We start from the raw sequence: 20,339 nt of genomic DNA, 5'->3' as shown, positions 1-20,339 counted from the left end.
CATTCTACAGATGTGACCGCATCCTTCCCAGCACCATCCTTTCAAAGTTTTGGGATTGGGAACAATGAGCATTGGAGACCCCCTTTGCCACCCATTAATTTGGGGCAAATATCTCTCACCTGAGCCTCATCTCTGGGTTTGTCCCCACTGCAGCTTTCTGCCTTGATGCCCCAGTTACAGAAGCAATAGTGGAAGGGAGAAGGAATATTCCTGGGTGTTTGCTCTGCAATCTGAAATGCACTTTTCCATTCCATCTGCTATCACAACCCCAGCGTCTGCCTGGTGTAAAGGTTTGCTAGAGAATGCTGTTACTGCACAGGATTTTAATAACCTGTAAGGGTGATTTCTCATCTCCCTTAGAGTCCAAAACAGTGGACTACAAGGAAGGCAGGATTTCATTGCCACGGGCTGTTTTCTTTTAATGCCCACTTGGATTTGGGTTTGATGCATCCATTGGAATGGAAGGCAGGGCTCCCAGGAGCATCCAGGCATACTTCTCAGCTCAGGGCATTGCTCTGTCTTTTCATCTCTCAAAGCTCTTTGCTTCCCTCCCCTCCACGAGCACACTGGAAACCTTCAGCCCTTAATCCTGCCCATGCCTTTTAGTGTCCATTTAGATATTTCAGACCCCTTATCTCCTTCCCATGAGTGGCTGAACAGCACAGAGTTGGGGGTAAGATGTTTCAGACGGTCTCACTATCCAACACCATAGCTCTGTGCCTTGAAAAAAAGTCATTTTTCATCAGTCTGTCTGTCTATATGTCTATCTATCTATCAGTCTGTCTTTGTTTGCTTATTTTTCCCAGAGAGAAATAGAAATTATCCACCTCCCCATCCCGAGAGCTGCAAATTTTGCCCGTGATCGCACCCCTGTTACTCAGGGAGGCAATAAACTCCTTTTTCCACTCGCTCCGGCACAGGTTACGTTTGCAAGAGGAATTTGCAAGGGGAGGGAAGGAGGGAGACTCGTTGGGGGCAGACGTGATGTTTACAGCTCTGCAGAGCTCTGGGTCACTGATCAAATGGGCAGCAAGTGGCCCGCGGTCTCCTCAAACCGGTGCCGTCTTTAACTCAGAGCTCCCTTTTCCTGACACCCTGGGGCTGTTTGCAGCCAGCCCCACTCTTGCGTGCAGGAAAAAGTTCCTTGCATGCAGCAAATGCTCCCATCTGACACTTCTGAGAGTGCAGTTCCAGAATGGGAACCGGCAATACGGACTATATATAAACACGTGAGTATCCATCTCACCTTTCTTTTCCCAGCTTTCCCACTCAAGGAAGAAAGTCACCCAGCTGACTCTTATTGTAAGGGTATTTAATATGAAGGGTAACACATCTCCTGATGGCTTGTAGAGAGGCTGGGGAGCAGGGTGTGGTGTATCCCCCCTCATGCTTTCAGCCCTGTCTCTTGCAGCACCCACCACTCCAATGTCCCTGTACACTTCTGCATCAACCCTCTCTCCTCTAGTCCTCTCCAGTCTTCCCTTTCCCTTACAGCTCCTGGGTGCCTGGTCTTCCCTGTAACTGCTTGATCTCCCTTCTCTCTTGCAGCCTCCAGGTCTCTCCTCTTCAGCCCCTGGGTTTCACACACTTCTACACCCTCTGAACCCCAGCTCACCCTTTTAACCATTGGGTCTCTCCCTTTTAGTCTCCAGGTCTCCTTTTTCCCCTGCAGCCCCCAAGGTCTCCCCTTTCCCTTCTACCCTTCAATCCTCCCTTCTCCCTCTATTCCCCAACTATCGCTTCTACCTTCTCCTTTGCATCCTCCAATTCTCTTCTCCCCCTCCGTCCTCCCCTCTCTCCTCATCCTCCAGTTCTCCCTTCAATCTCCCTCCCGGGGCTCAGCTCCCTCTTAAACCCTCCAAAACCTCTCCTTCCCCACTTTCCACCACTCATACCCTCAATCCGGGGACCACAACCCCATTCCATACCAGCGGAAGGGATCCCGGTAACTCCTCACCCCAAACCCCCGATCCCCACTTACCTTTACCCGGGGTAGAGCGAGGGCTGAGTCCGGATCCCCACTGCCTCAGCGGCCCCGCGGAGCCTCCTTATATGCGGTCCCCGCGGCTTTGATACGTGATGTCAGCCCGGATTAGCATAACAAAGGGCTCGGCCGGGAGCTCTCCGCTCCCCGCGCATCCCCCGCGGGTCGGAGCGATGCTCCGCGGGGCTCAGCGCCCGCAGCGATGCTCAGAGGGGAGGAGGAGAAGGGGAGGACCCCCCCTCCTTGCCCCCCTCCCATACTGAGCCCTCCCTTTAGAGCTGCCCCCACTGCCTCCGGGGAGGGCAGGGAGCCACGAGGTTGGTTCGTTTTAATGAGCAGTTAATGATTAGCAAGGAAAAAAATAGTTAAAAAAAAATGCCAAAAAAAAAAAAAAAGGTATTTTCAACGGATAACTTTGAAACGCGGCCCCTCCGGAGGATGATCAGCGTTCACTGGCTGCCCAGCTGTAGGACAAAGATACTTTTCACCCACGGGACTGTCAGGTGGATTTCCTGCTCCTGAGAGGGGAAGAAATCACTTCGTGATGGTCAAAGCGCGGCTGAGACCCCCGAGCCGGGTCCTCGGTCAACCCCCGTGTGGCACCACCTCGGTCTCTTCGATCTGCGTTTAATCAAAGTGGAGGGTTCAGGTGTTGAGAGCTGGTGGGATTTTGTTGTTGTTTTGGGTTGTTTTTTTTTTCTCTCTCTTGGCTGTACTGGTGATGGATGGCTGAGGGAAATGGAAATGGAAATGGAAATGGAAAGGGAGAGGAAAAAGGAGAGGAAAAGGGAGAGGAAAAAGGGAAAGAAGGGTGAGGGAAAGAGGAGAGAAGAGCAGAGAAAAAGAGAAAATGGAAGGCAAGGAAAGGAGAGAAAAGAAGAGAAAGGAGAAGAAAAGAAGAGGAAGATACAAGAGAAAGGAGAGGAGAGAGAAGGAAGGAGAGGAAGAGAGAGGAGAGAGAGAAGGAGAGGAGAGAGAGGAGGGAGAGGAGAGGAGAGGAGAGAGAGAAGGAGAGGAGAGGAGAGGGAAGGAGAGGAGAGGAGAGAAGAGAGAGAGGAGAGGAGAGGAGAGGAGAGGAGAGGAGAGGAGAGGAGAGGAGAGGAGAAGGAAAATGAAATGGAAGAGGAAAAGGAAAAATGGAAGGAGAAAAATGGTTTCTCAACCTCATCCTCCTGAGCATTACTTTTCTGTGTGTCATCTATGACCTGTGAATGAATTGGCACTGGTTGCAGAAGTACCTGTGCCATTTTGATCATGCAGCTTCATCACAGATATCAGGTGAGGGGAAAGAAGAGAATGAATACTTTGCTCCCAGGAACAAGAGACTCCAAATAAAATTCCTAAAATTCTGTTTTTGGAAAACTTACTTATCTAAGGTTGTACTTTTATGTATGTGTCCTTGCAATGGAAAGATTGCATGTATATATACACGTCACTGATGAGCTTTCTTACATGAACTTCAAAGAACGCCATATACACAGTCCTGAATTCCCAAAGCCTCTATATTATTTAAGACCAAGTTTAGCCAGCAGCTATGCACAGTTTCTCCATTTTTGTTTGTGTGATAATTGCCATTAGATGCTCAAATAGCCCAATACTGCCATTTCCCCATCCTATTCCCACCCCAGATGTGTGCACCTCCTCCTCCAGGGTTTCATAGAATTGTAGAATCATCTGAGTTGGAAGGGACCATTAAAGGTCATCTGGTCCCACTCCCTTGCAGTGAACAGGGACACCCACAGCTCCATCAGGTGCTCAGAGCCTCATCCAGCCTGACCTTGAGTGTCTCCAGGGATGGGGCATCCACCACATCTCTGAGCAACCTGTGCCAGTGCCTCCCCCCACTTACTCTAAAATTCTTCCTTATATCCAACCTAAGTCTACCCTGTTCTAATTTGAAACCGTTCCCCTTTGTCTTATCACAATAGACCATGCTAAAAAGTCTGTTCCCTTCCTTCTTATGGCCTTCCTTTGGATAGTGGAAGGTCACTCTCAGGTCTCCCCAGGGAGCCTTCTTTTATCCAGGCTGCACAGCCCCCCAGCTCTTTTAGCCTGCCCTTGTAGGAGAGATGTTCCAACCATTGCCTCATTTTTGTGGCCCTGCTCTGGACATGCTCTACCAGCTCCTCATCCATCAGACAGTCCACCTATCAAATCCATCTCTTTCCAATTTGGATAGAAGGTTGTTACGGGGGGCTGTGTCAGGGTCCTTACTGATATCCAGATAAATGGCTTCAGTGGCTCTTCCCTTGTCCACTGACACAGTTACAGCATCATAACAAATGACAAGGTTGGTCAGGCAGAACCTGCCCTTGGTGAAGCCATGCTGGTTATCCCATACCACCTCCCTATGTATGTATGTACCTTGTCCGTTGTTAGCAGCCTGCCTCTGTTGCTTACTAGGGGGGTATGCCCTCCTGGACTTTCCTTTTCTGATTTATTTACCTATAGAAGCCTCTCTTATCCTTTTTTGCACCCCTTGCTAAGTTCAGTTTCAGCTGAGCATTGGTCTTTTGGACCCCACACCCACAGCCTAGCAGCACCCCTATATTCCTCTGAGGTAACCTGTATCTGCTACTACTGACTGTGCATTTTCTTCTTGCTCTCCAGTTTGACCAGTAGGTCTCATTTCATCTACGCCGGTCTCTTGCCTTCTTTTCCTGATTTGCTATGCCTGGGGATGGAGAGCTCTGTGCCCTGAGGAAAGCCTCCTTAAACATCTGCCAGCTCTGCTCTGTTCCCTTGTCCTTGAGGACAGATACCTAGGGGATTTTGTTGACTTACTCCCTGAAAATCTGGAATCTGGCTTTCCTAAAGTCATCATTTTCCAGTGGCACGAGGGCTTCCAACTCCTGTTTGTTTCCCAAGCTGTGTGCATTGGTGTAGAGGCACTTCAGTTGGGTATCTGGTTTTGACACCTTCTTGGATGATAACTCCTCTATTCCTTTGAAGTATTTACCTTTAGTCTCCCTGTTGCCTTCATCATCATAAGATGCAGCAGGTTGAGGGCCCCCACTAGCACCTTGTCCCTCTAACTTAGCTATACTGTCCTGCACCTTGTCATGGACAGGCTCACTATCACGCAAGATCTTCAATAGTTATAAGACCCATGTTTTTGCAGTAGGCACCTACTGTGCTTGGAGCTGTGCAAACACAATGCAACAAGGGAAGTTCTGCTTTCTTTAAGTGTTGGTGATGAGAGGTGAATGGCCAATGAAGCAGTGGAGGCAGAAATATGGAATGATGGAGATGTGGTTTTCTTGCACTGTAACCATTCGTAAACGTTTCTTAAGACAGGGAAACATGCTGGGGAATCATGGAAAAAGGCACTGGGAGCACAGCTATTCACTCCTTGCAGTATTCAGGAGAGCTATTTGTCATTGCTTCTTGGGACAAGTCATACAAAAGAGAGTTGGATGGAGAGGAATCTGATGAGGTCCAACAATAGCAGATGTAGAGTCCTACATCTGGGGAGGAATAATGGCACGTATTAGTACAGGTTAGGGGCTGACCTGTTGGAAAGGAGCTCTGCAGAGAAGGACCTGGGGGTCATGGTGAACAACAGGTTGGCCATGAACCAGCAGTGTTGCCTGGTATATTGTGATGAGTCAAGAAGAGTGTGGCAAGCAGGTTGAGGGAGGTGATCCTCTCCCTCTGCTCTGCCCTAGTTAGGCCACATCTGTATTACTTTGTCCAGTTCTGGGCTCCACAGTTCAAGAAAATTAGGGAACTGATGGAGAGAGTCCAGACAAGGGCCACAAAGGTGATTAGGGGCCTAGAGTATCTTTCTTATGAGGGAAAGGCTGAGACATCAGGGACTGGTCAGCCTGGAGAAGAGAAGATCCAGCAGAGGTCTTACCAATACTCATAAATATCAAAGGACAGATGTCAGGTGGATGGGGGCAGGCTCAAGAAAGAAAGAACTATTATACCATGAGAGTGATAGAGCACTGGCACAAGCTGCCCAAAGAGGTGGTGAAGTCTCTTTCTCTGGAGATATCCAAGAGCCTTCTGGACATCTTCCTGTGTGACTAGCTATAGGGAACCCGATTTAGCAGGGAGTTGAACTTGATGATCCCCAGAGGTCCCTTCTAACCCCTATTTTTTTGTGTGACTATGTGATTCTCTGAAACAGAAATCAAAAGATGGGACAGAGGGTAAAAATCCAGAATAATAGAGAGAATAATAGAATTCTATATTCTATAATATAGAATAATATAAAATAATAATAATTAAGGCTCTATAGGATACTTAAATGAGGTAGGATATGTGCTCTAGACTAACCACATGCAGATGGGGAGTTATTTAGGAAGAGCTTTAGGAACTTTAAAACCATCACAAAGCTTTAATCGGAGACAATATCTTGCATAGACAAGCCCCCAGGCCCTGATATGCCAAAACCTTACAGCATGTGTTTAAATCCTCTTAATCTCTATTTGACACGTTGTTCTCTAAGTGCTTTGCTGAACCGTAGATGTCATTGCTAAAACACTGCAAGGCTTTGCCTCCTGCTGCTCATACACACATTAGGGTCAGGCTCTGCTGCAAAACATGGAAGTTTTTGGGACCCATCAGAAGGGAACTGCCCTAATGTACATACACAGTATTATTTCATAGGACCTGAGATCTGAGTCAAGGGTTTAAATCTAGAAGTTGATCAGCCATTAGGTTTCCTAGCATTTCTGTAGGTCAAAAAAATGTTATTTCCATCAGCAAAAAATTACTTGGTTCATCATCTACCACGGGATTTTCCTGAAAGAGGACTATCCACACCAACAATAGACAAACCAGAGCTGGGACTTTCTAAGTGTGTTTATGGCTGTCAGCTGAATAAGCCCCATGGGAAGCAAGCAGTTGTTGGGCAAACAACACCCTCTGGCACTGCAGCTTGAAGACATGGGGCTATGTGGGGAATGAATACTCCCACCCCCTTATTAGATTTGGAGACAGTGGGACAGAGTATTCTGGATTGCATTTCTGAAGCAATATAATTATGAGACTCAAGGCAATGTTTGGGACATTGACTCCTTGTGAACTCTTAGCATTGTCACTTTGGGGAAGAGAAAAGAAAACTGAAGAAAGGTATTGGGCTGGAAATGAGGCTCTGTGACCATCTACTGCAGCAGGTGCAATGACCTCTGAGATGTGACATTCCCCCTCCTGCCCCAAATTGGTTGGATTTGATAATCTTAGTGGTCTTCATCAACCTTAATGATTCTGTGATTCCATGAAATTCATTGGGAATATCCATCAGGATGCATCAGAATAGGGTGCAACAACAAGACGTCAGTCCTCAAAGTAACAGTGGGCAGAACAGGGAGCATCACTTCGCAGCTCCCCCTGATCTCAAATGTAACTTGGGTGGGACGAGGTGAGACCCTCATCCCCATTATTAAGTCCTAACATTGTTACGGATCACCCCCAGATGTATAACCATAGATTGCCATTGAGAGAGGGATACAATTCTGGAGCTGAGGAACTCAACTGGACTTCAAAAGCATATATAGGGGGAAAAAAGGCATTTTCCACTACTAATGCCACCCATGCTGCCTTCAGTAGCATCATTTGTCATTAGTTTTTATGCATGTGTCTCATCACCCTCTCTCCTTCCCACAAAGCCCCCACAAAGAGAGGAGACCCTCCATGGATAACTCACAATAACATTAAACATATGCAGAACCAGGACCAGAGTGTAAACTCTCCTGGAGCAGGGGGCCACGCTCCTCCATTTAAAAATCTTTAAAATGCAGTGCCAAGTCGTGGCACTCTGCAAATATTTATTAATATGACATGGTTATGTATACTGTGGGGGTGTGGTATTACAGTTTTATCAGTGAGTTTCGAGATGCTGCTTGCTACGAATGAGCCATGAAAGCCATCACACACGCAGAGAGGTTAGGGTAGCACTTCACCCAGCATTAGTGTGTGTTCTGCATGTGACTGTCAAGGGAGCCATTTATAAATGTTCTAGAGGTGGGTTTTTTTCTTGTAATTATTTAGCAGGGACTGATGGCTGGAAGGTGCTAAGGCATGTGACATTAGCCCTGTGACAAGATGCCATTCCTCTGCTTTAAGCAAGAGAGAACAAACAAGGACCTTTCAAAATGCTGGAAAGCTCCTATAAGAGTAAGGACTCAGTAATCAAGGTTCCTCCAAATTAAATGCAAGCTCGGGGAAAATACTGCATTTTCCAATGCATTGCCACTCTTCTAGAAAACCACATTTTCTGAATATCCAACCTGAACTTTCCCTGGTGGAACTTGAGGCCATTACTTCTCATTCTCTTGATATTACCTGGGATCAGAGGCCAACATCTACCTCACCACTACCTCCTTTCAGGTCATCATTGAGAGTAATAGGGTGTCCCCTGACCCCCATATTCCCCAGACTGAACAACCCCTGTTCCCTCACCTGCTTCCCAACAGATTTGTGTTCTCCACAGCCTCATTGCTTTTCTTTGGACATGCTCCACAAAGAGGAAGAGGATGAGGAAGACAGTTTTGGATATAAGGATTATTTTCAAGTGGGGTTGCTCTGAAGATGTCCATAAGATTGAAACAACATACTGCAGAGGAGCAATGTGTGAACAAGTATTACACCCTATGGCTGGCTTCAACACCATGACCCAAGGCTACATCATCATAAGCATGGAGGGGATGCAGCCTCCTGTAAGGAAATAAAAGTAAATGGATGTTTGTCCCAAGACAATGCAGCTAAAGTAACACAGAAACTCAGCGTTACCCATACTGTGGTTCCAGTAGAGGACCAAGGCTCAGAGCTGTACCTCCATCTCATTCTCCCCACATTTCTTTGGGGGTTTATCTCCCTCTCCTTCTCCCCTTGCCTTTAGCATCATTGCTCATCACCTATGCTTCAGGAGTGCCTGGCTGGAGGCCCAGCAGAGCTCTGCACCAGCCCTGCTCCCATCCTCAGACAGAAGAAAACCAAAGCAGAGCCTCTCAACTCTTGTGCCATTTGGCTGGAGACCATACGAGCCCGACCTCCCAGCCCAAGGACTGAGAAAATGTCCCACCCCTACCCCAACACTGCCTTGTAAAGGCCTCCATCCTAATAAAAACCAGCTGTCAACTCCTCTCTCCAACGCTGAATGATCCCTTCAGGGTGGGGTAATGCTTTTTCTTCCCTGCAAAGAAGTTCAGTAACCCCTCCTTTGCTGTGGTGCGGGAGCTGGAATCCTCCTCACAGGGGGTTTAATAGAGGATGCCTAATTAATAACAGTGATTTGCAAGAGTGGAGAGATGGAGACCAACTGGAAAAGATAAAATGCCTGAATGACCTTTTCGGAATAGGAGGAACATTGTGAAATATTCATGTCCCTTGTTATGATCCCAGCTTTGCAAATGCTGGCTGAGAGTAAAAACACCTCTTCTGTGAGCAAAACATTTGTCAGACATCCCTATTTCTGCCCATTTTTAATCCAGTCCCTGATCCCCAAACTCATTCTGGGATGTGTGCACTGGGATAGAGCTGTGCCAGGTTTTGAAGACCTTGGGACCACCTCAAGCAAGGCAGCTTTAAAGCCATGTTATCCGAAGGGCTCTGGGAGAGGTTTTCAGAGTAGACTGGCTTGTAGGAAGGAGGTCCTCAGGCAGCCATCCCCACTGCCACACCTCCTGGGCAAGTATTTTGATCTTGTACATGCGAACATTCTTCATCTCTGAAAATCCAGCTGGGATTGGAGAGGCTGAACATTGCTGAAGAGCCAGGCACAACTGGCTCTGCTGCAAGGATGTGTTTCCAAGGCAAAACAAAGCGAAGGCAAGACATAATTTGGACCACCGTGTTCGGCTGTAACTCCTGGCTCTGAGTGTAGAACACCCAACCACAGCCAGGGGAAGGATCCCAACGTGAATCACAGTGCCCCATCTTGGTCAAACAATTCCACTTGTAACGCTGAGAGAAAGATGGCTTTGATGGAGACTAGGGACAACAAGGAGATTAATGGCACAATCACCATTTGACTTGACTGTACTTGGTAGAAGTCCAGACAAGGTACTTTGAAACTCAATCTGGAATCATTTGGACAAGGAAACTCTCTCCCAGGTGCACTCTTCTCTATGTAATCATACACATAGGTATGTTATATTTTTACTTAAAAAGAACTTCCTTGCATTTCCCAGCAGTCACTTAATGCGTTCACCTCACCAACTCCATCCCTGGCTGGGAAATGTGGGTTTGAAACAACTCTGCACAGCTCAGGTGGGGGCTGATTTTCAAGCATCTGCCCCCTATTCCATCCCACTAACACATGTCAGTGCTGAATGCTGCTTTCTTGACCTGTAAAGTCTGGTCACGGCTATGGGCACCAGGAGACATTCATCTACTTGCTCAGTTGAGAGACGAGCTTCTGAAAACCTGGTTTGTGATTTTCTTTAGAAGACTGAAGACATGCAGACTGGGACCCCTTCCCTTCCAGCAGTCAGTTTTATTAAGGACTGGCTTTCAAGGAGATGCTATGAAAGCCTTTCCCAGACACAGGCTTGTTACTTCATTGTTATCTGAACCAGCCTGGAAAATATTGCAGATGAGTCCCTTTTGTTGACAGCAGTGAATCTTTTTCCTGAGTGGAGTGGTATGCTTTCTGTCTGCTTCCACCCTGACAGTTATTTGGGTTTTCTGTTTACTTCCAAACACCTGATTACGGGGGCATGGTTCCTCTTCCACAATGGAATGTGTCCATGTGAGTGGTCCTGCAGAGCATTCATTCATCTCTGCTCTATGTGTGTCCCCACACAAGCACGCACACCTCTCTAAACAACCTGTCCAACCATTGTTTTACTTTAGTGAAACACAATACTGAAGTTTACATTTGCCCATGATGTCATGATACAGGTTGTAACAGTGAGCCAGTGGACAAGGACCTCAGTGTTTAAGCAGCTGCGTTGGGTGCCAAAACTTTGTGAAACAGGTACTGGATGATGTATAAAATGATAGAATCATAAAATCACAGGAAAAGTTTGAGTTGGAAGGGATGCTTAAAGGCCATCTGGTCCATCCCCTGCAATGAACACAGACACCCACAGCTTCATCAGGTGCTCACAGCCCATCTAGCCTGACCTTGGGAGGCTCCAGAAATGGAGTACCACCACCTCTCCAGGCAAGATAAATGGTGTCTTGTTTGAATTGACTTTCCACGGGCAGCTTGAAACTGACAAGCCTGGATGCCAAGCTAAGGATGCTCACACAGAAGTGGGGTGTTTGATGCTGTAGTTGTTTTGGGAGGATTCCTTGGTCTGACCTGTGCTGGAGGCCTGACCAAAAGCTTCTTCCTTGACTTTCAGTCTCTGCATCCAGACCCCACACAACTCAGTGGAAAAGCTCCATTAATACCAATGGGACATTATCAGATGTGAAAAGCCAAAGCCTTAGTGACCTATGGTTGTAGAATCATAGAATAATTAAGGGTGGAAAAGACCTCTAAGATCATCTAGTCTATTCATATTCCCCTGATTTTTTAACACTTTATGTAACCTCTTTTGATGCCCCATCAAGAACAGGCCAGATGGGGCCCTGATATGGTGGGGGCAATCAACCTATGTGTGAGGTTGGAAATAGATGGGATTTAAGGTCCCTTCCAACCCAAGCCACTCTATGATTCCATGATTTTTCTTACCTTTCTCTGTTTGCTTTCTGTTTCTCTGCTTTTGGAATTGGAGAAGGTGAAATATAAGCCCGAGGAGCAAACCAGAATGCATTAAAGCAGACACTGCAGCAACAAGCCCGCAGTTGTCCAAGTACACGCTGCAGAAAGCATCTCCAAATAAGTAATAACAATAAAAGCAACAACACCTAAAAAAAACCCAACAAAAAACAGCAGAAAGTTCTTTGCATCCATCCAGGCCAAAATAAAATCAAGGTTTGGCACGGAACCATCTGAGAAAGTGTCTGAAGAGCTGCAAGTGGGTTCTGTATCAGGCAGAGGAGCCAAAAAGTGTTTGACCACAAACAGCGCGTGATGCATTGCAAAACTTTTCTCAAAGAGGTATTTAGAGGGTGGGATGGCTGGCATGGATAGGAAAAGGGGGGAGGCCTCGCTGGGGGAGGAATATCTTTAGCCTTCAAACAACAGCCACTAAAATATCCCCAGCACTGTGGCTCCACAGTGGTTCCAAGGGCTGAATGTTTTGTGCGGGATGACTTTGGTGGGATAGCGCAATCTCATTGAAAACTATTTGTTAGCTGTCCCTTTTGTAGCGAGGAGGGATAGCGCAGAGATAGGGCCTGATGCGGTGATGTCAGGAGGCTTTGGATTAATGGGTTTTGGATTGGACCCACGGTGTAAGAGACAGCGCTCAACTCCAGCCATAAATAAAGTGGCTTCCATTAACGTTTATATTTGCTTTAATTTATTTAACCAAGAAAGTCAGCAGAGGCCCATAGGTCTCAGTATTAAGAATGAGCTGGCCAAGACAGCAGCAGATAAAGCTTGCACCAACGTAAATCAAAGCTTCCATAAGTCATGCTCAAGAAAGCATGGGTGAGTAAGGCAATAAAATGTGGCCATTGTTTCTTTATTGTATCGTTCTCAGCTTTCTCTTCCCGTTGGAGCCAAACACAATTTCTGCTTCATGGTTTTAAGAGGTCTGGGAGAGGGTGGACTAAACTCATTGCAAACTGAGGATGTAGAGCAGTTCAGAAGCTGGGATTTGCAAGTAGCTCACAATTGATTTCTTTCCCTTTATGGCCAGATAATAATAACAAAGATGAGATCCAGAAGATTTACATTAATCTTTCTCTACTTAAATGTTGGAAAGGGCTTCCCCTCCATCTTGTTGGACCCACATCATGAAAAATCACTGTGTCCACTGTTGTTTTGCTTAGTACAACTGGGGATGATCCATGCATAGCCAGTGCTGTCCATCCCAGAAATGGGTACACTTAAATGTCCACGTCTCAAGGACATGAAGGGCTGGAAAGCTGCCCTGAGCAGAACTTCACACTCTGGCTTAGACACTGAGATTATAGACCCACCATCCACACAATTCTGAGCTCACACTAAGTCCCTCCGCTCATTTCCCTCACCACAGGGCTACAGTTTTGCACTGGGGATAAGGAGACTTCATCATTCTGTTCTTGGCGTAAGGAGATTTCATCATTTTGCATAGGTAAAGAGATCTCATCCTTTAAAGCTCAGCTTGGTAGAAAGCCCTTTTCCCAGCCAGTCATGGCACCTACCTCCTCAAACCTCCTGGGGGTACCAAGTGTACTTTGGTCAAATTTTTTACCTTTATATAATTCCCCATAGGACAATACCAGTTTACAGCTGTATTGCAGTGATGTTGTTCCTGCCACCACAATCACAGCTCTGTTGTGATTTCCACTATAAACCTTGGACTCGCTTTTGGGGGTGTTTTCTTAAATCCTTTTGCTGGGGTCTACAATTTGATCGTAAAAACTCATGCTGGGCTGAAATTCAGCTTCCAGGTCTTGGTTGGGTAGCATATCTGATTTAACCCTGAGGATGCTGAACTGCTTTCACATAGGGTGTGAGAGATGAACCACAAGGGCAGTAAGGAGGGATGGTTCACTTTGGTTTGGGGTATCTGGGGACTGAGACTTGGGGAAAATCCAGCTGGATGCCACAACCCACCTGCCATTGTCTCTTCTGCATCTTTTGTACTACAGATTGCAGCTGATGTATTTTATTCCTTTAAGTGATACCTATCTTCATCTTCCTGGGCATTGCTTGTCTGTGCTGCCTACTCCCAGGCTCTTCAGAAGGAATTTCTTAACACATTTTAAGTTTACAAAACCCACACTCATTAAGTTTTGTTAGACATATGGCACTGAAAAACAGCTTTCCCCACCTTGCTCTAAACTTTGTGCAATATACACAAACTTTTGAAGCCCTCCTCCAAAGTGCTTACATTTTCCCAAGAAGACCACTTTAGTTCAGGTGGTTTTCAGGTCTGACAGCAGCTGCAGCTCACTGCTGGTTTCTGGGGGAAAACTCCTCCATTTAGTGAGTTTACCACCTTACCACCAGCTCAGCAAGCTCTTCCTCAAGGAGAACACAAGGTGAGGACTCAATAGAGATGAGCATGGCACAGAGAAGGCTGTGCCATGGAGAGGAGTTTACTGGAGAAGATAAGAGCAACCAGCAGGACACTCTGCATCATAGAATAAATAAGACCACTGAAATCCCTAAATCCACAATGCTCACTAACCATGTCCCTCAGCACAAATCTCCATAGTTATTTAACACCCCATAGGATGCTATTGGCCCTCTTGGCCACCTGGGCACACTGTTGGCTCGTGTTCAGCTGGCTGTTCTCACCACAGTGTGAAATGGGAACTGCTGATACATGAGCTACCCACGGACTACCCAAACTCTGTAAACCTATAGTAAAAAATGCAATTGGAAGCATATCTTGCAGTTACAGTGGGATGGGGCAAACACACTCCCAGTTCAACCCACTTTCTTTAGATGACAGAATCCTAAAACAGCTTGGGCTGGAAGGGACCTTAAAGTCATCTGCTCCTAAGCCCCCTGCCATGGGCAGGGTTGCCATCCACTAAGTCAAGCATCAGCTCAGGCTACCCAGGGCCCCATCTAACCTGGATATGAACACCTCCAAGGACAGGGCATCTACAGCTTATCTGGGCAGCCTGTGCCTCATGTCTTTCTTTGGCTGGAGAGGACCCTTCCCATCACAATGCTTCCTTCCTTCTCCTATTTTACAATGAGACAACTCTTTACACTGAGTTCCCTAGCTTTTAAATCCAGCCAAAAGGCTGTAAGGTGGATTCTGGCAGCTTTGCTCCCAGGGATGCTGTTGTGGTGGGGTGGTTTGGGATCACCCATGGGATGGAACAGAAGGAAAAATTGCTTCTTCATGAAAGCAGTGCGGCATGAAGCCTCCAGTTCCTCATCAAGGAGGTGGTGTAATAGCACTTCCCTAAGCCTATGGAGGCATGGTGAGGATGATGCCACTAAAAACATTTGTGCTGAGCAGATACCTCAGCCTTGAGGGCCCTCCTGAGAGCCCGGAATTGATGGGATGAGGTGTTGTGGCTGTGCAAACCCCTAATCTATCAAAGCAATGCTCTGTGGAAGTTAGGAATTAAGGAAGAAAGATCCTTTACGGCACATTCACATCACAGACGGTAAGTGACTTAGAGAGCATTCTACCTATCAGCTGCAGAAATGCAGTATTAATAAAATATGCTGACGTGAGAGATTAATAGCTCAGAACCTCATTACAGAAGAGGTTAGGATGAGCCTGTTCTTCCTCTGGGGTTTTTAACAACCAGGAATTAAATAAATGTTAGGCACTGAAGATTACTTGAAGGCAATATTAATACAAGGTTTTGTTCTGGATGGAGGCTGTAAAACCATCATTGTGGGACTTCACATTTATTGTCCCGAAGTGGTTTTGCACGGTGTACCAATAAAGTGTGGCTTCTTTTCACTGCTTGTTCTGTAATCACATCCCAGGATTGGAAAAGCTTTCTGAGAAGAAATCCAAACGTCTCTCCTTCACCCAGAGGTGATGGACAGTGCAGCCCCTACCACTGTTCAATGAGGGATTCTAATAGGCCTTTGCCATTTCAGACCAGTATAATTACAAGTGCTGCAGGATGATTTTAGAAAAGTGGAACTCTGGCTTGGAAAAACAGAGCAGAAGAGTAAAGAACTATTTTTGTATCTGTGATATGTGAATTTAGGGCTCCATCTCATGTATCAGAGGGATGATGCAGTACTTAACAATATTGTACAGCAAAACAAACAAACAAAAAAAAAAACCAAAAAACAATCAAAAAACAAAAAAAAAAACCAAAACAAAACCAAAAAAAAAAAAACCAAAAACACAGCAAAAACCCAAAGTATTGTGTCTTACTTGAGTTGGATCTTTTCTCCTTCTAATACAAAATTGCTTGTCAATGCAGCTGTGCCTTTGCTGAAGTGATGGACCTGCTGACAGTAGAGGAGAGAGGGAAGGAAGGAAGGAAGGAAGGAAGGAAGGAAGGAAGGAAGGAAGGAAGGAAGGAAGGAAGAAAGAGAAGGAAGGAAGGGAGGGAAGGAAGGAAGAAAGGAAAGAAGGGAAGGAAGAGGAAGGAAGGAAGGAAGAAGGAAGGAAGAAGGAAGAAGGAAGAAGGAAGGAAGGAATGGAAGGAAGGAAGAGAGAAGGAAGGAAGGAAGGAAGGAAGGAGGAAAGGAAGGAAGGAAGGGAAGGAAGGAAGGAAGGAAGGAAGAAGGAAGGAAGGAAGAAGGAAGGAAGGAAGGAAGGAAGGAAGGGGGAAGGGAAAAGGGAAAAAAAGGGTAAAGGGAAGGGCAGGAGAGGAGAGGGGAGGAGAGGAATAAGGAAAGAGGGGAGAGGAAAGAGGAAAGAGGAAAGAGGAAAGAGGAAAAGAAAGCTGAAGCATTCTCCTCTCCTCGCTACTGCCATATGAACCCAGACAACACCAGGTCCTTCAGCAGAGCAACCCTACAGCAGCTGCACTCAGGAACCTTAGCTCTGAGCTATATGGAAAGTCCTTACTATTTTATGAGTAAGTTTTTAAGCAATTTTCAATAAGAGGCATAAAGAGGCTTGATTGAAAACCGATGACACAATCTAGCCCCGCTTTTAGTATTTTGGCATGCAGCACAAACACATTTCTGAAATCCCTCTAGCATCTAGAACTGTACCTGGAATATATATAGGTCTAATATTAAAAATGCATGGTAGGCTGGAGGCAGGTCTGCTCAGATGAGGGAATGTCAAATGAGTTCCCTTCTTTTCTGTCTCTGAGCAATAGAATCATAAGAATCTTGTGAGATGCGTTTTCCCTCAGGAGTAAAATAAAAGAAAATCATGATAAATTTACCTTCAACATAATTTAAAGCTATTTTATTTGGTGTTTTCTCTGAGACTCTCAAGAACGCTTGCAATCTCATATGTGTGTCTATGGGTCTTGTTCAGTCAATTCCCAACCCCACCACTGGGCCCTGGTCTTCCAGGAACATCTGCCAAATAAAATGTTTGAAAAACAAATACATGTGGTCTTTACTTAGAAGTCTTGAGGGTATCCAGATCATAAATTTGTTGAGGAGCATGTGGCACTGCTTATTTACTCGCAATTGGTTATTTTCATTGTGGGAGTTTTCCAACCAAGTTAGAAAATCAAAAAGCATGATCTTAGTAAATTCAGAATGGAACTGATATTAACAGCTGAGGGACTCGTCAAAATTCTTCCCTGGAGTACAAAGATAAGGGAATTTCTTCAGTATTGATCAGCAGTTATACAAATGAAGCCTGGGGGAATAGAAACGTCATTCTTTAGAGGGGTACAGATACCAAGCAGATTTCTGGGCAGATGAAGATCATCTGGGTTTGGGATGGAGATGAGACACTACTGAGTGTCTCTGAAAGAGCAGAACAAAGTATGCCAGCCCCAAGCAAACAGCTTGTGGTATCTCTATGACTGCAAAGGGGAAATTGCTTCTGGGAAGCTTTGGGATGAGGTTTTCTTTCAAGTTTTGGGTTCTATTTGAGCTTCATAGTTGAAATAAAAGTCAACATGGAGCTGGGGGAGGGGAAAAGCTTTTCATGCTCTTCCTTGCCATTGTATCTCTCAAAGGGGAGGGTGTGCATCTGCACTGAGGTTTTGGTTCACATAAACTCAAATCAGAAGACCTGATCCATGGGATTACCTACTACATCCCAACCAAGAGTGGGTCCAGGGGACCAGGATATGGCTAGCCTAAAGTAAAATCTCCGGGGGCTGTGGATTGTAAGTCTTCAGTGCTGTTTCACTCCATGGCCTGGTGATGTGGATGTAGTCAGATATCTTTACCTGAGGAACACTGTGGGTTGTCATGTTGGGGTGTGGATGAAGACAATGCGAGGAGACACAGTCTCCAAGTGGTGGGATCCATGTGTCATATACATACTGCCAAATAACAAAGGATTAGGAAACACCCCTGGGCTGAAGGGTACAGACCAGAAATGCCCACTTCACAAGGGCTGTTCCCATCTGGAGTACATTCCCTATGCATCATACATTGCCAGCTATCCCCCAGCTCACATGCTGCCCCTCTGGCCCCAAGACATAACAACCGTTTTGTATGTTTTGGCCAAGTTAAACTGTCTGAAATAATATGCGAGCTGTGCTGCAGACCACCAGCATGGTGTTTTCTAGCATGAAACCTGATGTTTGAGGGTGTGAAGCCTGCTGGGATAATGCTGGAGGGGCAGATTCAAACTCACACACCAGGGTTAGGCATGGGATGGAGGACGAGCACCATCAGGATGGGCTCAAGCTCAGTTTCCAGTGTTGTCCTGGCCAGCAATGCAGATAAACATTCCTTGCTGTATTGGCTTGGATGGCTATGGAATAATCCTTCCTGATGAAGGCAGAGTAAGAGATGCTGCCCATTTTGGACCATGCATGTTCAATTTTCTACCTTCAGTCCCTCCCTTTAAGAAACTCAGATCAAGCATTGCAAATACAAGTCTTGGGAGAAGACTGTGAAGGAAATCCCATATCATCCCTTCACCAACTCCTCATTCCTTTGGACATGAGCCGCTATAAAAGGGATATTAAAATTAATATTCAGAGGGAGGCCGAATTATCATCCTTAATGTGTGTGCTACACATTTCAAAGAATGAATCACAGAACCACAGACCGGTTTGTGTTGGAAGGGGTCTTAAAATCCACCAGGCTCCAACCCCTCCATGGACAGGGATACCTTCTGTAGACCAGATTCCCAAAGCCCAATCCAACATGTCTCAGGGCACTGCCAGGGATGGGGCATCTTCCAGTCCCGTGGGCAGCCTGTGTCAGTGCCTCATCACCGTAAAATTTCCATGCATAGGATAGGAGATATCTGATCAAATGCATTCCTCAGCACGTCCCCTTCGTTCAGAATAATGACATCCATCTTCTCTTTTTAATTCACATAGAGGAACACTGTGATATGATTCTAAAGGGAGCCATGGGAGAAAGAAAGTGAGCTGCCCTACAAGAAACTCTGCAACAAACACGAAGGAAGCTCAGAGTAACTGGAGGGATCTGGTCACTGATGTGGGAGAGATAAGTCCTGTTCTCTGTGTCCAAAAGGGAGGAGTCTCATGGGAGACTCATTGCTCTCCCTAATCCCCTGAAAGGAGGTTGTAGTGAAGTTGGGGGTCAGCCTTCTGTCCCAAGTAACAGCGACAGGATGAGAGGTAATGATGTTAGGTTGCATCAGTGGAGGTTCAGATTTGCTATTAGGGGAAATTTCTCTTCCAAAAGGATGGTAATGCATTGGCACAGGCTGCCTATGGGACTGGAGGTGTTCTAGAGCCATGGAGATGTGGCACTGAGGGGCATGGTCAGTTGGTATGGTGGGGGTGAGTTGGGGTTGGACTTAGGAATCTTAGTGGTCTTTTCCAACCTTAATGATTAAAGGATTTTATGACTAAGAGGCCTTCCAGTCACCACATCAAAGCAATGACTTGTGCTTAAAATTATTAAAGAAACACCACGCCATGGGGAAGAAAGTAGGATAGGTGAGTTGGTGAAGGGTTGGTGGGTGGCTTGAGATGGGCTGAAGATGATTTGACAGTGACAGAAACCAGCATCCCTATGAAACTGGGAATCATAGAATCATTTCAGTTGGAAGGGACCTTTAAAGGCCATCTGGTCCAACTCTCCTGCAATCAACAGGCACACCTACTGCTCTATCAGGGTGCTCAGAATGTGTGGGATTAAATAACCAAAGCTTTCCAGCACAGTGGATCAGCAAACAAACCCTGGGAAGAAAAGATGTGGTAACTGCACAGTTCCATTGGCATGTGTTTGCAGGGTCCGGCTCCAACAGCGGGGTGAAAAGCAGCAAGAGCCACATAATTAATTTCAGATGTACCTGTCAAGATGTCACGGACACAGAGACGAAGAGGAGCAGCGTGTTATTTGTTTCTCATAATGTAACAATTATCTAGTTGTAAGAGGGTCTCTCTCCCTCACTCCCTCTCTTGCCTCTTGTTTTCTTTCCCCATTCATTCACACGTTATTTAACTTTTGACTTGGACACAGCAGGTAAAAGCATTTAACAGCTTGGCTGCTTGTTCAGACGGAGCTGGGGAGAGAAAAGGGGGGGGTTGGGGGAGCAGACAGCAATTTTTCGCTTTAAATTTTCAAGTTTTCAGCACCGTGTTTTTCTTACGACGTGTGTTGGGGGTGGGGTGGGGGGGATAGAAATGGGAAGGAAAAAAAGAAGGGGGAAAAATGGCATTCCATAAAGGCGCAGTCACATTTTCCAGCGTTCAAACATGCTCTCTCCGCTGTCCCCAGCCTTTGCTTAGAGACTCATTCCTTGCTCCACCGAGGAGGAAAAAGGTCAGCGGTAAAAATTTAGCAGGAACT

At 46.1% G+C, this 20,339-nt stretch overlaps 1 protein-coding gene across 2 annotated transcripts in view; it reads right to left on the bottom strand.

The window, feature by feature from the left end:
• The window catches only part of WNT11 (Wnt family member 11), a 28,896-nt gene extending 26,681 nt beyond the window's left edge, over nt 1-2,215 (bottom strand). The window contains exon 1 of one of the 2 annotated variants that reach the window (XM_015852481.2): nt 1,982-2,215. The gene's annotated coding sequence lies outside the window, so the exon portion shown is untranslated. The remainder of the gene's footprint in view (nt 1-1,981) is intronic. The other variant, XM_015852482.2, reaches the window with a different exon arrangement.
• Nucleotides 2,216-20,339: the final 18,124 nt, after the last annotated feature.

This window comes from Coturnix japonica, chromosome 1 (genome assembly GCF_001577835.2).
Source record: "Coturnix japonica isolate 7356 chromosome 1, Coturnix japonica 2.1, whole genome shotgun sequence".
NCBI classification, from domain to species: Eukaryota; Metazoa; Chordata; class Aves; order Galliformes; family Phasianidae; genus Coturnix; species Coturnix japonica.
The sequence above is the reverse complement of the archived record's forward strand: the minus strand, read 5'-3'. Positions and strand labels throughout refer to the sequence as shown.